Raw genomic sequence first — 15,175 nt, forward strand, 5'->3', positions numbered from 1 at the left:
GGACACCTGGGCTGCTTCCAGGTTTTGGCTATTACAAACTGTGCTGCTAAGAACATATGTGTACACAGGTCTTTTTGGATGGGTGTGTTGGATTCCTTTAGGATACAGCCCCAGGAGAGGAATTGCAGGATCATAAGGTAGGTCCATTTTTAGCCTTCCGAGAGTTCTCCAGACTGTTCTCCACAGAGGTTGGACCAATTTACATTCCCACCAGCAGTGCAGGAGGGTTCCTTTGACCCCACAACCTCTCCAGCATTTGCTGCTGTTACCTTTTCTGATGTATGACATTCTCACAGGAGTGAAGTGGTATCTCATTATTGTCTTTATTTGCATTTCTCTGACAATCAGAGACTTGGAGCATCTTTTTATGTGTTTCTCAGCCTTTTGGATCTCTTCTGTGGTGAATATTCTGTCCATTTCATCTCCCCATTTTTAGATGGGGTCATTTGTTTTCTTGTTGATTTTGGCAAGCTCTTTATATATTTTGGTTATTAGCCTCTTGTCTGATTCCTTTCCATTCTCAATATGATGTGTCTTGGTGTCTTTAAGTCTGGGTTAATTTTGTTTGGGACCTTCTGGGCTTCTTGAACCTTTATGTCTCTGATGTTGTTTAGACTAGAGAAGTTCTCAGCTATTATGTCCTGAAGAATGCTTTCTTCCCCTCCCTCTCTTTCTTCCTCTGGTAAGCCAATAATGCATATATTATTTCTTTTGAAGTCATCCCATCTGTCTCTGTTGTTTTTTTCAGTATGTCTTAATCTCTTTTTGAGATCTCTTACTTCTTTTTTAGTTGTCTCTAATTTATCCCCAATCTTGCTAATTCTGTCTTCAGCCTCATTGATTTATTATCTCTGCCCTCTACTGTTTTCTGGAGTTCATCTATTTGTTACCCTGTTCTGATACTGTTGTAGCTTGCTCAGCTAGTTGTGTTCTTAGCTCAGCTATTTCAGCTTTCATCTTTCTAATTACCTTGAGATAATTAGTGTTTTCTTCCAGGGTCTCATTTGTTGTTTCTGCATTTCTGATGACAATTCTTTCAAACTCTTCAATCACTCCTGTGTCTATTTCCTTAGCAAGCATTTGGATGTTGACCTGATTATTTTGTGCTTCAGCCTTTGGGGGGCTTTTAGCTGGACTCTTGTCCTGATTCATTTCTCCAATATTCCTTCTTGTTGGTTTAACCATTTTATATAGTATGTTATGAGTTCCCTCTCTCAGTACTTTTCTAATTACTGATCACTATTGCCGGGATTGGCTTGTGTCTAAGTAATGTAATTAAAGGGTTCACAGTTGTGGAAATTGACAGTTGTTTCAATATTATTTTAATCCCTGAGTTGGAGCACAGTGGCTTAAAAACCTCTTTTGTTCTTTTTCTTCCCTGCAGGCTGTGGGTGCCTGAGGGCTTTTAAACTATAAGTAGACTTCTTAGCTTAATCACTGACCCCTGACCAAGAGATAAAGCAGGGTGGGGCAGAGATAATCCTGTGGTTATGCAAAAAGACTCTCACAGACCCACCAGTAGGCCACCAAGGTATAGATCTTCTCCTGAGTTTTCTCATTAGTTCTCTGTCCCCTGGTGTCAGCACAGGGCCTCCCCACCGGCACTCCAGACTCTGAGGGCAGCAGCAAGGAAGACTCACCTGTTGGTATCTTCTAATTCTGCTTTTAAAAACCCCTTCTGTTTCATTTGGTTTAAATCCCCCCTGCTTAACACTGCATTCTATTTACATAACCACTGTATTCTATTTACATAACCACTGCCATCTATTTACATAAATCACTTTTACATTTACATAAGGCACCACCTTCCCTCCAGGGCACTGGTGGTTTAGTGGTAGAATTCTCACCTGCTCCACCCCCTCTCCTTGTCACACCCTGATCCTCTCCTTGTCACACTCTGATTTTCACCAGTCACTTTTCTCTTCACCCTCTCTATGTCACATCCTGTTTCCACCCTACTTGGCAAGTATATATAAAGACAGCATTGTGAGTTTTAGGGTACTAGAGTTTAGCTTAGGTCGGCTTAGATTGTGCTGCTTCCAGCATGAATAAAGAGATACTGCCTACAGCTCAACCATGAGTCCCTGGTCATCTGTTAACCGCCCGTGAAGCCAGCCCAGCGAAACAACATAGCCCGGCGAAAACAACACTCACCGTTGCATTTGGTGAGTCTCAGGGGAGTCCTTTCCTCCCTCCAGCCATCTTTTTGTTGGTAAAACAGACTGGAGGTAAACTGCTGGACTGTTACCAGCCACTTAATCTCTCCCTAGGCTCCTCTCTGTCCACAAGCCACCCGTGTTTGCTCTGGTGATTTCGTGGGTTCCTGAAGTCGTCCTAGTCCTGTCCTGTTGCAGTCCCAGGTGGTCTCCTTTGGTGTTCCTAGTTGACCCTGGAGAGGAGAGGAGAGAAACACAGCCGCTGCTGCTCTAGCCCTGCCTCTGGACGTCTCTCTGCTTTCTTTTTTTTTCTCCTATCTTCTCTGCTTTTCTTCCTTCTTTTGTTCTTCCTACCTTCCTCTTTCTTCCTCATTCTTTCTTTCTTTCCTCCTTCTTCCTTCCTTTTCCTCTTTCATGACTTTTTTCTTCTTTATTCCCTTGTTTTTCCCACTTCTTTCCTTCCTTTCATCCTTCCTTTCTCTTTCTTTCCTTATTCTTTCTTTCTCTTTTTTATTATCTTTATTTACTGCATAGAGACAGCCAGAAATAAAGTGGGAGGGGGTGACAGAGAGGAAGAGAGACAGAGAGACACCTGAAGCCCTGCTTCGCCACTCAAAAAGCTTTCCCCCTGCAGGTGGGGACCGGGAGCTCGAACCCAGGTCTTTGTGCATTGCAATACATGTGCTCAACCAGGTCTGCCACCACCTGGCCTCCTGCAGTGTAGTCTTCATCACATCAGCAGAAGCCTCTTATCTCCCCTTGATAGGCTTCTAGGAGACACACCAGAACCCCAGTGGCCTTCATCTTGCCCCTTTCCCCCCTTCCCCAGAGTCCTTTGCTTTGGTGCAATACTCCACTCCCAGCCTGAGTTTCACCTATGTCTTCCCTTGCTGTTGTTTGTTCTTAAGTTCCACCTATAAGTCAGATCATTCAGTATTGAACTTTCTCTTTCTAGCTTGACTCACTCAACATAACACCTCCAAGTTCTGACTAAGCTGTGGTAAAGAAGACAACTTCCTCATTCTTTTTTTTAAATATTTATTTATTCACTTTTGTTGTCCTTGTTGTAGTTATTATTGTTGTCATCATTGTTGGATAAGACAGAGAGAAATGGAGAGAGGAGGGGAAGACCAAGAGGGAAAGAGAAAGATAGACACCTGCAGACCTGCTTCACCGCCTGTGAAGAGACTCCCCTGCAGGTGGGGAGCCAGGGGCTTGAACCGGGATCCTTACGCCGGTCCTTGTGCTTAACTTCCTCATTCTTCACAGCAACATAGTATTCCATTATGTAACTGTACCAAAACTTTCTTAGCCATTCATCTGCTACTGGGCCTCTGGCTTTTGCCCAAGTTTGGGCAATTACAATTGACACTGCTATGAACACAGGTGTGTACAGGTCTTTGCCGACAGGTGTTCTTGTTTCCCCTGGGTTTATCCTTGGGAGTGGGATTGTTGGGCCATAAGGTAGGTCCATTTCTAGTGTTCTGATAAAGTCTTTTCCATAAGGGTTGGACCACTTTACCTTCCCACCAGCAATGCAGAAGAGTCCCTTTCCCCCACAGCCTCTCCAACAGTTGCTGTTTCTGTCCTTTCTGATATATGACATTCTCACAGGCATAAAGTGGCATCTCATTGTTGTCTTTATTTGCATTTCTCTGACAATCAGTGATGTTGAACACTTTTTCATATGTCTGTTGGCCCTCTGGGTCTCTTCTTTGGAGAAGATTCTACCCATGCCTTCCCCTCATTTTTCAATGGGGTTGTCATATAAAATATAGAAATCCCCACACCAATAAGCCCCTCAGATCCCATATTTCTGGGGTGGGGGTGTTTGTTCTCTGTGGATGTGGCAGCTGAGGGGGAAAGTTAGATAAGGCCTTTTTTAGTGTGTTTTCTTTATCCTTCAATATGCTGGTCCTAAATATCTGTTATCTGGTTTTTAAAAAAAATCACTTAATCTATAAATACTGCTCTTTACAATCCCATGAGTGTGGATTTAGAAGCTAGTAACTGGGTATTAATAAAGCCAAGACTTAATTTGGTAACTACCCACACTCAGATGGGAGTCAACTGTCTTTTTCCCCCTTAACTGTCACTTGGATGAGTAGCTGCTCCCGGCAAGCTGTCCAAATTCTGTTTGTTTTCAAGAGTGAAAAACCCCATGAATAGTGGGGAGGGTGGTAGGAGGCTCGAGCACTGAGCTTGAAAACACGAGGCCCTGAATTCAGTCTCTGGCATCCCGCATGCCAAAGTGATGCTCTGGTTCTGCCTTTCCTCCTCTCTACCATGATCATAAGTTGACAATTTTTAAAAAGCGAGAAGAGCTGAGATGAGCAGGCACCAGCATGAATGACTTGAAGAATAACACAGGACCGCGGGTGACCCAGGCTATCCTTCCTCAGGCTGGTCAAGCTCAGAAGGGTTCAGGAGTGAAAACTGGGTCTCAGCCTGTGGAGATGGGCTCAGATTAAGACAAAGTAAACACTTTTGGTAGCAGGGTTCTGGGGTAAACCTTCTCAAAGTTCACTGTGTATATAGATGTTCCCAAGAGTTAATTAAGTATGCAGATTTGCAGCACCCACCCCTAAGACTCTGGCTCAGTAACTTACTTTGGGGGAGGTGGAGGCTTACATGTGCTCTCCAGCCTCTGAGAGAATCTGATAGATTTTTTTAAATCTTCGTTTATTTATTGGAGAGATGTCGTTAAGGTTCAGAGCTCCAGCAGGCCGGGCTAGCTTCGTGGCGGTGAACAGAGACTCGAGCACACGGCTGGGCCAGGAAGCTGTATTTCTCTATTCACGAACAACGATTCATAAACTAACCCAAACTAATCACCACACAGATCTGTCTTGCATCCTTCTCCAGCCACAGTGCCAAGAACTCCCCAAACTACGTAGCATAGGGGGCGGGGAGAAAAGGAGGCTTGAAACTAGCAAGGGCCAAACCAAATCTCTCAGAGGTGGGGGTGCGGGGGAGACCAAACCAATGTGAAGCGTACGACAGAGAGAGACAGCCAGAAAATGAGAGGGAAGGGACTGATAGAGAGGGAGAGAGACAGAGACACCTGCAGCCCTGCTTCACCACTCACAAAGCTCTCCCCCTGAAGGTGGGGACCAGGGCCTTGAATCTGGTTCCTTGCACACTATAATGTGTGTGTTTTCAACCAGGTGCACCAGCACCCAGCCCCAGGCAATCTGATAGATCTTTATTGCTATTTTAGGGGGGGGAAATCTGCCTGAGTAGTTTATTTTTGTTGTTGTTGTTGTTATTGTTTTGCCTCCAGGGTCATCACTGATGCCAACACTACAAATCCACTGCTCCCTGTGATCATTATTTCCATTGTTATTATTATTATTATTATTATTAGCTGAGGCATAGAGAAATTAAGAGGGAAGGAGGAAATAGAAAGGGAGAGAGAAGACAGACACCTGATGACCTGCTTCACCACTTGTGAAGTGGACTCCCTGCATGTGGGGAGCAGGAACTTGAACCCAGGTCCTCGCACTTTGGTAATACGTGCACTTAATCAAGTGCACCACTGACTGGCCCCGCAAGTCATTCCTTGAGAGGGTTCATCTTAGTTCCATGACCCACTGATTGGCTATAAATTTGCTTTTGTAGGGGCCAGGTGGTGCGCACCTGGTTGAGCACACACATTATAGTGCACAAGGACCCAGGTTCAAGCCCCTGGTCCCCGCCTGCAGGGGGAAAGCTTTGCAAGTGGCGAAGTAGTGTTGCAGGTCCATCTCTCTTCCTCTCTATCACCCCCTTCCCTCTTGAGTTCTGGCTCTCTATCAAACACAATAAAGAATAAAAAATTTGCTTTTGTGATCTTACTTTCTTGGACATAGGACCCATCTCTTCATTGTCTTTTTTAAATAAAGAAAAATTTATTCTCTATGATAGAGATGAGAGAGAAGGGAGGGAGATAAGAAAGCCAGAACACATGGATGTGAGGGCGATCTGGCTGCGACATCTGTCACCCCATTGATCGCCAGGGTTGATTCAGCTGATCTGGATAGCTAGGTGGGTGTCCCCTTCCTCACTCACTGCTCCATGTGTGTCCTTCCTGAAGCTGTGCACCCCGTTGAAGAGGACAGCCATCCCCGAATAGAGATAGACTGGTCTTCGGTCGAGGGTATACGAGTAGTTGCGCTCCCCTGCTAGAACCTCCAAACAAGCTCTCAAGAAAAGCCAGAGCACTGTTCAGTTCTGGCATACGAGGGTGCCAGGGATTGAACCTGGGACTTCTGGTGCCTCCGATGCGCTGGAGGAGTAATTTACATGGTCCTCTTCAGATTCTTAAATTGATTAATTAATTTATTTTGGATTGAGATCAATAGAAATTGAAAGGGAAGGGGAGGTAGAAATGGAGAGAAAAGGACACCTGCAGCACTGCCTCATCACTCATGAAGATCTCCCGCAGTTGGGGATCTGGGGGCTTGAACCTGTGTCCTCAAGCATAGTAATGGGTGTGCTCTACCAGGTGCACTACTGCCAAGCCCCATCTTTAGACTCTTAATGGGGACTGGAGACAGTTGCTTTTTTTCTTTTTTAGCATAAATAAAGAAGACCCCAGAGCTGTCATGTGCAGTTGACATGCAATAGAAGACAGACACAAGAAGAGCTATGAAAATCAACTTGATCATCTGAACTCCTGTATAGAGAGAGGCACACAAGTAAGGATCTTGGAATAAATGAAAGTATTAGACATTAAAAGAGGAAAGAACTAGTTGCCCTAAGCAATCTCCATCTTCTGGACCTTTGAACTGTCTCCTTGTCAAAAGATGCACTATTGTTATGACAGCAAAGATGGGGAGTGCATGGCAGCAGCTGGGACTGCTTCAGGCAAGAAAACACACTGTCAATCTGACTTATGTCTGTAACCCTCTTGAAGGACCGACCAAGACGTGTGAGAGCCTGGAGTGCTCCTGATTACAGGGAAAGAGATCTGTGTAGCTGAGTTTTAGGTATTTCTTCCATCCCAGCCTCCTCCTCTTTCCCCTGGAACTCTCAAGTGCTGGAAAAATTGATTTGAGAGGCAGGGTGGAAAGGTTGCAGATGACAAAATTTAATCAGAACAAAGCAGAGAAGAAACAGGAAAGGGAGGGCAGAGGGGAAGGAGGAGCGGGAGCTTACATTCTGGAAAAAAACAGATTTCTCTTGCAGAGAAATTGTTTTATCTCTGTGATCAGACACTGTGAATGGAGTTTCCTAGCTGGTTGCTAGGAGGTTGCTAGGCACTCAGAGGGACCCAGAGAGGATAAGCAGGCATGGGGAATGAAGAGACAGACTCCTGACTGTGCAGGGGGCATGGGCTTTGCAAATGGTAGGTCAGGCAGGGCAGGCCTCCTTAACATTCACCCTGCACACCCAAGCTCCTGGTCCCATGCCAATCATTTGGGACACTTTTTCTGCTCTGTGTTGTTTCCATGTAAACTTGACATCCTAGCACAAGGCTGCCTGGTTTGTGACATGCATTTTTGTTCTCTGGATTCCTCAACCACAGACAGAAATGACTGTGGTCATTCTCACCTCTGGTTCCTGGATAAAAGCCTTGGACCTCTGTTCTATTGAGAAATCAAATCAACTGGTGGGTTTATGGAGACCCTTTTGTTGAAGACTCTTTGCTTTCTTCTAGATGCAGTGTTATTATTACTACTAGTAGTATTGTTTTCTGTTTCAGGATGACTTTTTCAGAAAGAGTCAGATACAGAGATACAGAGGTACAGAGAGATGGAGGGGGAAGGAAGGGGAAGACATAAGAGCCCTGAATCTTTCCACAGTGTACTAGAGGCCAGGTTTGAACCTGAGAATCACACATAACAGCAGGCTTGCTATTCAGGTGAGTTATCTCACTGACCCTTTATAGATGCTTTTAATGTTCTCTCTTTATCTTTGATCTTTGTTATTTTAATTCGTATGTGCCTTGGTAAGTTTAGGTTTATTTTTTTAAATTAATTATTTATTTATTCCCTTTTGTTGCCCTTGTTGTTATTATTGTTGTTGTTGTTGGATAGGACAAAGAGAAATGGAGAGAGGAGGGGAAGACAGAGAAGGGGAGAGAAAGATAGACACCTGCAGACCTGCTTCACCACTTGTGAAGCGACTCCCCTGCAGGTGGGGAGCCAGAGGCTTGAACTGGGATCCTCACACTGGTCCTTATGCTTTGCACTAAGAGCACTTAACCCGCTGTGCTACCGCCGGACTCCCAGGTTTATTTATTTTTTTAAGTGCTTTGAGCCTCCTGGATCTAAAGGTCTGGATGTTGGTGCTCTGGTGGAGAGTGACACATTCTGAAGAGGTGAGAAATAACACTTCTAGAACATGTACAGTCTTGTAAGCCAAGCTGATCCCAAAAAACAAATAAAACTATTATTGGGGAAAATAAAGTAACTTCAGACCTTCAACTTGAGATGTTTATCTGATGGAAGCTTTAGTTGTCTCTGGTTTTGTTGCTTAGTTTTCAAGCCAGAGGAGATCTCTGCATGAACTTGGCAGAGATAGAAAACATGGTCTCCTTTCCAAGGCCAGGCTGTATCCAGTAATTTCATCCAGGAGCTCCCATGGATTTGGGTCCATTCAGAAACTCCAGTAAAACAGCCCCTGGGGGGTAGCCTTGAGAATAGAGAGGTGCACAGAGAAGATGGGAAGAGACATAATGTAGAGGTGCAGGTGTAAGATGACAATACCCAGCTCCAATCAGCCCAGGAAGCAGAAGAGGTGCTGTGATCTGAGTGTGGCCTCAGGACTTGAGCTAAAAGAATCTCCCTCTGAAATAGAGCAGAATTGATTTGTCTGCTGATGCCTCCCAGTCATAAGAATTTTCTCCAGTTTTATCATTTGTGCAAAAGGAAAAAGATTTACTTAGAAAAGGACTGGGATGTGGCTCCCCCAGCACAGCATGTGTGAGCACAGGCCCTTGAAACACCTAGGGGGTGGGGGCATTCCTGAGCAGCGGGGCAGTGTTACAGGTGTCTCCACTTTTCTTTGTCTCTCTCTCCCTCTATACCTCTCTTACCCTCTACAAAAAAAAAAAAATGGCTAAGAACAATGGGTGTGTGCAGGCACTGATCCCGGTAATAACTCTGATGGCACCAAAATGAGAAAGAGAGAGAAGCAGGCCAGGTGGTGGCACACTTGGTTGAGTACACACTTTATGAGCGATCAAGCCCCCAGGCCCCACCTCAGGGGGGGGGGCGAGCTGGAGCTTCACAAGCTGTGAAAGTGTTGCAGGTGTCTCTTTCTCTCTCTCTCTATCATCCTCTCTCTTCTCAATTTCTCAAATTGAGGGGAAAAGGGGGAAAAATATTCCCACTAGGAGCAGTGGATTTGTTGTGCCAGTACAGAGCCCCAGCAATAACACTGCTGAGAAAGAGAAAGAGAGAGAGAGAGACTGTAGAATGTGAGAAAGGAGACTTTTGTTCCTCCAGTCATTCTGCCTCCCCTGCCTCTTAGAAACTTTCCTGGACCCAGGGGTGGGGCTGGACATCTGGTGACTTGCTACTGTAGCTTGTCCCAAAGTATTATCTGGACTTCTTTCTTCCCAAAGAAAGATATGTGGTACCAATGGGAATGAAAATGAGCTCTCCTTCTCACTCTCCCTAAGCAATCTGACTGGTAGTACTCAGTTACACTCAATTTTGTCTGAGGTGTGGTGGGAATGAAACTCCTCATTCTTGCTCAGCTACACCAGAAAGCCCAAGTCCCACCCCAAATTAATATGGGACTTTTATCTTTATTAATATAGAAATCACTGATCCCAGGCTCCACCTGTTAGGGGCTCCCACAAAACAGACAAACATACTCATTGAAAGAAGATGGAATTTTGTAGCCTTAAATGAGAGACAGTAAAAACTCTTCAGAAATGTCCATGATGGCTCCAGCCCCCCAACCCCACTTCCAGTGATAGAGTTCAGCCCTTCGTGCCCTCTGCTGGGCTTAGCTTAGCTCCATACTCCCCTTTCCAATTTTATTTCCAACTGCCTCTCGTTTTCCAACTCCTTCCATGCTGCTGCTGTTTCTTTCACACCTCCCTCAGTTTCTCCTGGTATTTGTGGTATTTAGGGTCATAGGTCATATTTCAGGTCCACTCCTGTATAATCATTTCCCTTGCATTCTTCTTTAATGAACCTTTTCTTTGGTGATTGGTGCCAGGAAATCTGGGACATGTAGTTTTTTTATATCAAGTTACTCGTGTTAAGATCACAAAGGGGGGAAGAGCCAAGATGGTGGCTTGAAGACAAATACCTGGCATATTCCCTGCAAGGAGGCTGCTTTAAACCTGGGAATTTTGACCACCAAATTACAAATGTTACCATGACACCAACCTGACTTTACTTAATGAGTGAACTCACCTATATGTCCTGGAACCCCACCTCCCCAGAACCCCCCTCACACTAGGGAAAGATAGAAACAGGCTGAGGCTATAGATCAAACTGCCAACACCCATGTCCAGCAGAGAAGCAATTACAGAAGCCAGACCTCTCATCTTCTGGACCCCATAATGATCCAAGGTCCATCCTCTCAGAGGGATAAAGAATAGGAAAGCTTCCTATGGAGGGGATAGGGTACAGAACTCTGGTGGTGGGAATTGTGTGGAATTGCACCCCTCTTATCCTATGGTCTTGTTGATCATTATTAAATCAATTAAAAAGAAAAAACTAAAAAAAAATCACAAAGGGATGGTAACAGTCTAGCAGTGATCTATAACTCCTGGATGGTGTGTGGGCTGCCTAGGCCCTCTCCTAAACCCCTATGTTGCGGCTCTAACCTTCAGTGTGAGCGTAGAGAGAGGGGTTTTGTTTTGTTTTGAATTGGGGAGATGAGTGGTTTACAGTAAACACAGTCATTGATCCATGTGTAAAATTTCTCAGTTTTCTGCAAAACACTCTCACCCCCCGCCTAGGTCCTCCTCCACCATCATGCACGAGGGCCCACCCCCTTCCCCATCTTCCAGAATACTTTGGTGCAATATGCCAAACAAACAAGTTCCACTTTGTGTTTTCACTTTCTGTTCTTACTTCTCAACTTCTGTCTACTAGTGAGATCATCCCATATTCTTCCTTCTCTTTCTGGCTGATCGCACTTAACATGATTCCTTCAAGATCCATCCAAGATGAGGTGAAGAAGGTGATTTCATCATTCTTTACAACTGAGTAGTATTCCATTGTGTATATTGACCACAACTTACTCAGTCACTCATCTGTTGTTGGACACCTAGGTTGCCTCCAGATTTGGACTATTACAAATTGTGCTGCTATGAATAAATCTTTCTAGATGGGTGTGTTTGATGCCTTAGGATATAATTCCCAGGAGAGGAATTACTGGCTCATAGGGTAGGTCCCTTTAAAGTCTTCTGAGAGTTCTCCACAGGAAACCCCTCCTTTTCTATAAAGTGCTCCTGTAATTTTCAGCTGGCTCTGGGGACACCAGAATATTAAATTCCAGCCTCCAGGACTGTGGAACTTCAGTGGTATTCTCTTGGTAATCACCATGAAACCACTTTGTATATATTTTCCTTGGAGCATAAAGGTAAAGGCTCATGGGCTATAGCTTCCCAGAGAAATAGTTTGTTTTATTGCTTAAAAATTGTTAATCTACCAAATCCTTATGATGGTCTTCTTATTTGTTCTGTGATAAAGTGCCAGTTGTGTATGAAAAGTTTTCAACAGAGCCCGGCTCCAGGCAAATTCTCCTTAGCTCAATGCACTGTGATTTATTCAGGTGTAAAGACCTGTGATCAACTAAGAGATTCCAGAAGCAGAGTGAAACTCACCCTAGTAATTGAGCATACAAGGAAATTGGCTTTAAAGTCAGTGGATGGAAACAAAAATAAATAAAAAGCTATGTCTTTAGTTTGCTTTGCAGCCAAAATAAATTCCAGATGGTCTACAGACATGAGAGTAAAATGACAAATTCTTAAAGTGTCTAGAATTATTAAAAGGAAACAAAAATTATTCTGTCTTTGCAATCTGAGCATGAAAAAAGCCTTCTAAGCAAGACAAACCCACAAGATAAAGTGCATTATGCTGATGCAATTGACTTTCCTTTTTTTTTTTCAAAATCTGGCAAAGTAGTTTAATGTCAAAAGGTAAGTGGCTTCCTGAGGAGAGACAAACAGTAAGTAGGAAAATAGTAAATTGCAAGAAGCAAAAGAACTGAAAACATTCCTAGCCATGAACCCTACTTATGCTCTACTTTCTACTAATATAGTTATGTTGTTTTCAATGGGTTATGTTGTTTTCGCCGGGCTGGCTTCACGGGCACGGGCGGGTAACAGACGACCAGGGACTCATAGTTGAGCTGTAGGCAGTATCTCTTTATTCATGCAGGGCGCAGCACAATCTAAGCCGAGCTAAGCTAAACTAAAGTAAAGTACTCTAAAACTCACAATGCTGTCTTTATATATATTTGCCAAGTAGGGTGGAAACAGGGTGTGACATAGAGAGGGTGGAGAGAAAAGTGACTGGTGACAATCAGAGTGTGACAAGGAGAGGATCAGGGTGTGACAAGGAGGGGGGTGGAGCAAAAACATATCATGAAACAGTGGGGATTGAACCAATGCCCTGGAGGGAGGTGCTTGTTAACAGCGGTTATATAAATAGAATGAAGTGGTTATGTAAATAGAATAGTGTTAAGCAGGGGGGATTTAAACCAAATGAAACAGAAGGGGTCTCATGCATACCAACAATTCCCCCTTTCTTTTTAACTAATGGCCATTGTGGGGTGAACAGAAACGTATATCGTACAGGCGTTTTCAAAAGAACTGGCATAAGACATGGAAAACAAAATAGGCGAACAGCAATAACCAGTGTGATGCCAAGGGGAGCTTTTCTTGCCTCAAAGGGCGAGGCCTAGCAGGCGAAAGGGCATTTCTTGCCTCTGGGAACGCTTCATGCCTCTGGGGGCATCTCTTGCCTCAAAGGGCGTTTCCTGCCTCTGTGGGCATCTCTTGCCTCTTGGGGCGCTTCACGCCTCTGTGGGCATAACCTAATAAGGAGGGGGAGTTTTCTGCCTCTGGGACAGAGCCTGCAGGCGAGGGAACATGGTCTATAAAGTCTCAAGGCAATTGGCTGAAGTTAGTCTTTGAGAAACACAGCAGCGTGTACCAGTAAGTCCGATGGAGGTGTCAGTCCAAAGTAGCTGACCACAGAAGAAAATGTCAGAGGATGAAATGCTGTACGTCTGTCTCGATGGGGAATGTCGGCCACCTGAATTCTGCTTTTCTGTAGAGAGTGATCTTTGGAGTCTGTGAATCTGTTTCTTCAGGTCGTGCCAGGTCTCATCATTGGTTTCTGGGGGCGATGTCAGAGAACAGGATCCAAATGGATTTCCAGGAATTCTATTTGAGTAGATGCTTTTTCATGTGAAGACTTGACAGCTGAAATTCACTTACTTGTCAAACAAAACTTGTAGCAGATTAGAAGTTTACTATAATTGATAACTCCATTATAATTGGAAGTCCTTTCTAGTATGATTTTAAGGTTGTTTAAACAGTTTAAACTCAATAAAATGTGGAAAGGTAAACAGAAGAACCACGGTTAAAAGTCTCAGGCATGAGAATAATTAACATAATCATTGCACTATCTGCCCCACCCATAACTCATACAGTTTTCAGGATTAAACGTTTCAGATTCATGTCAAGACGTAAAAGAGAAATCAAAGGAGGAAAAAAACAATTTTTTGGATTGTTTCTGGATGTCTCTAGAAATCATGGCTGCGTCCAGCATATTTTTTTTTTTAAGTCAATGTCAAACAAATATTCAGTCATTCAAATCATTCTCTTATGAAACGCAACTTGAACCAGATTATCAAGATCTCACCATGTAGGATTAAGAATCCCCGGAGGGCGACCTAGTCCAAAAAGGTCCTCGAAATTCCATTTAGGGTGTTTCTGACTGTTCCTGCTGGATTGCTTCAGGCACCCATTTTTAAAAGCGTCTTCCCATTGAAGAAAGAATCCAATCAGGAGAGTAGAACTAACCACATGTCTCCATACTTGGGAACTGCCAGGGTACTCGAGAATGTTCTTCAAATTAGAGTAGTCCTTCTCCATGGGAAACATTCGAGAAGAAGTCCAGAAAGTTCCAGGGGAAATCCCCATGCATATCCCAAGGTCTACGATCACGGTCATAAAGAACCAAACTGTGGCCCGGAGCAAAATGTAGTCCTTTTCCTCAGGAAACATGGGAGAGGGAATCCAGAAAGTCCAAGGAGAAATCTCCGTGCATCTCCCAAGCTCTATGATCCCAGTCATAAGAAACCAAAGTTCCCGGTGAGGGAACCAAAGTGTGGCCCAGAGTAAAATGTTCCAGAGACAGAGAAACTGTCTCATAATGAAACAGTAGAGGCTTTGGCAAACCTCTTCGTAAGTAGAAGAGAAGACCATAGTGCATAGGTAGGCAAAGTCTTCACTTATCTGGGAGTTGCGCAGGTCTGGTCCCACGTTGTTGCGCCATATGTCGTTTTCGACGGGTTAGGTTGTTTTCGCCGGGCTGGCTTCACGGGCACGGGCGGGTAACAGACGACCAGGGACTCATAGTTGAGCTGTAGGCAGTATCTCTTTATTCATGCAGGGCGCAGCACAATCTAAGCCGAGCTAAGCTAAACTAAAGTAAAGTACTCTAAAACTCACAATGCTGTCTTTATATATATTTGCCAAGTAGGGTGGAAACAGGGTGTGACATAGAGAGGGTGGAGAGAAAAGTGACTGGTGACAATCAGAGTGTGACAAGGAGAGGATCAGGGTGTGACAAGGAGGGGGGTGGAGCAAAAACATATCATGAAACAGTGGGGATTGAACCAATGCCCTGGAGGGAGGTGCTTGTTAACAGCGGTTATATAAATAGAATGAAGTGGTTATGTAAATAGAATAGTGTTAAGCAGGGGGGATTTAAACCAAATGAAACAGAAGGGGTCTCATGCATACCAACAATTCCCCCTTTCTTTTTAACTAATGGCCATTGTGGGGTGAACAGAAACGTATATCGTACAGGCGTTTTCAAAAGAACTGGCAT

The sequence above is a fragment of the Erinaceus europaeus genome, chromosome 7 (genome assembly GCF_950295315.1).
Source record: "Erinaceus europaeus chromosome 7, mEriEur2.1, whole genome shotgun sequence".
NCBI classification, from domain to species: Eukaryota; Metazoa; Chordata; class Mammalia; order Eulipotyphla; family Erinaceidae; genus Erinaceus; species Erinaceus europaeus.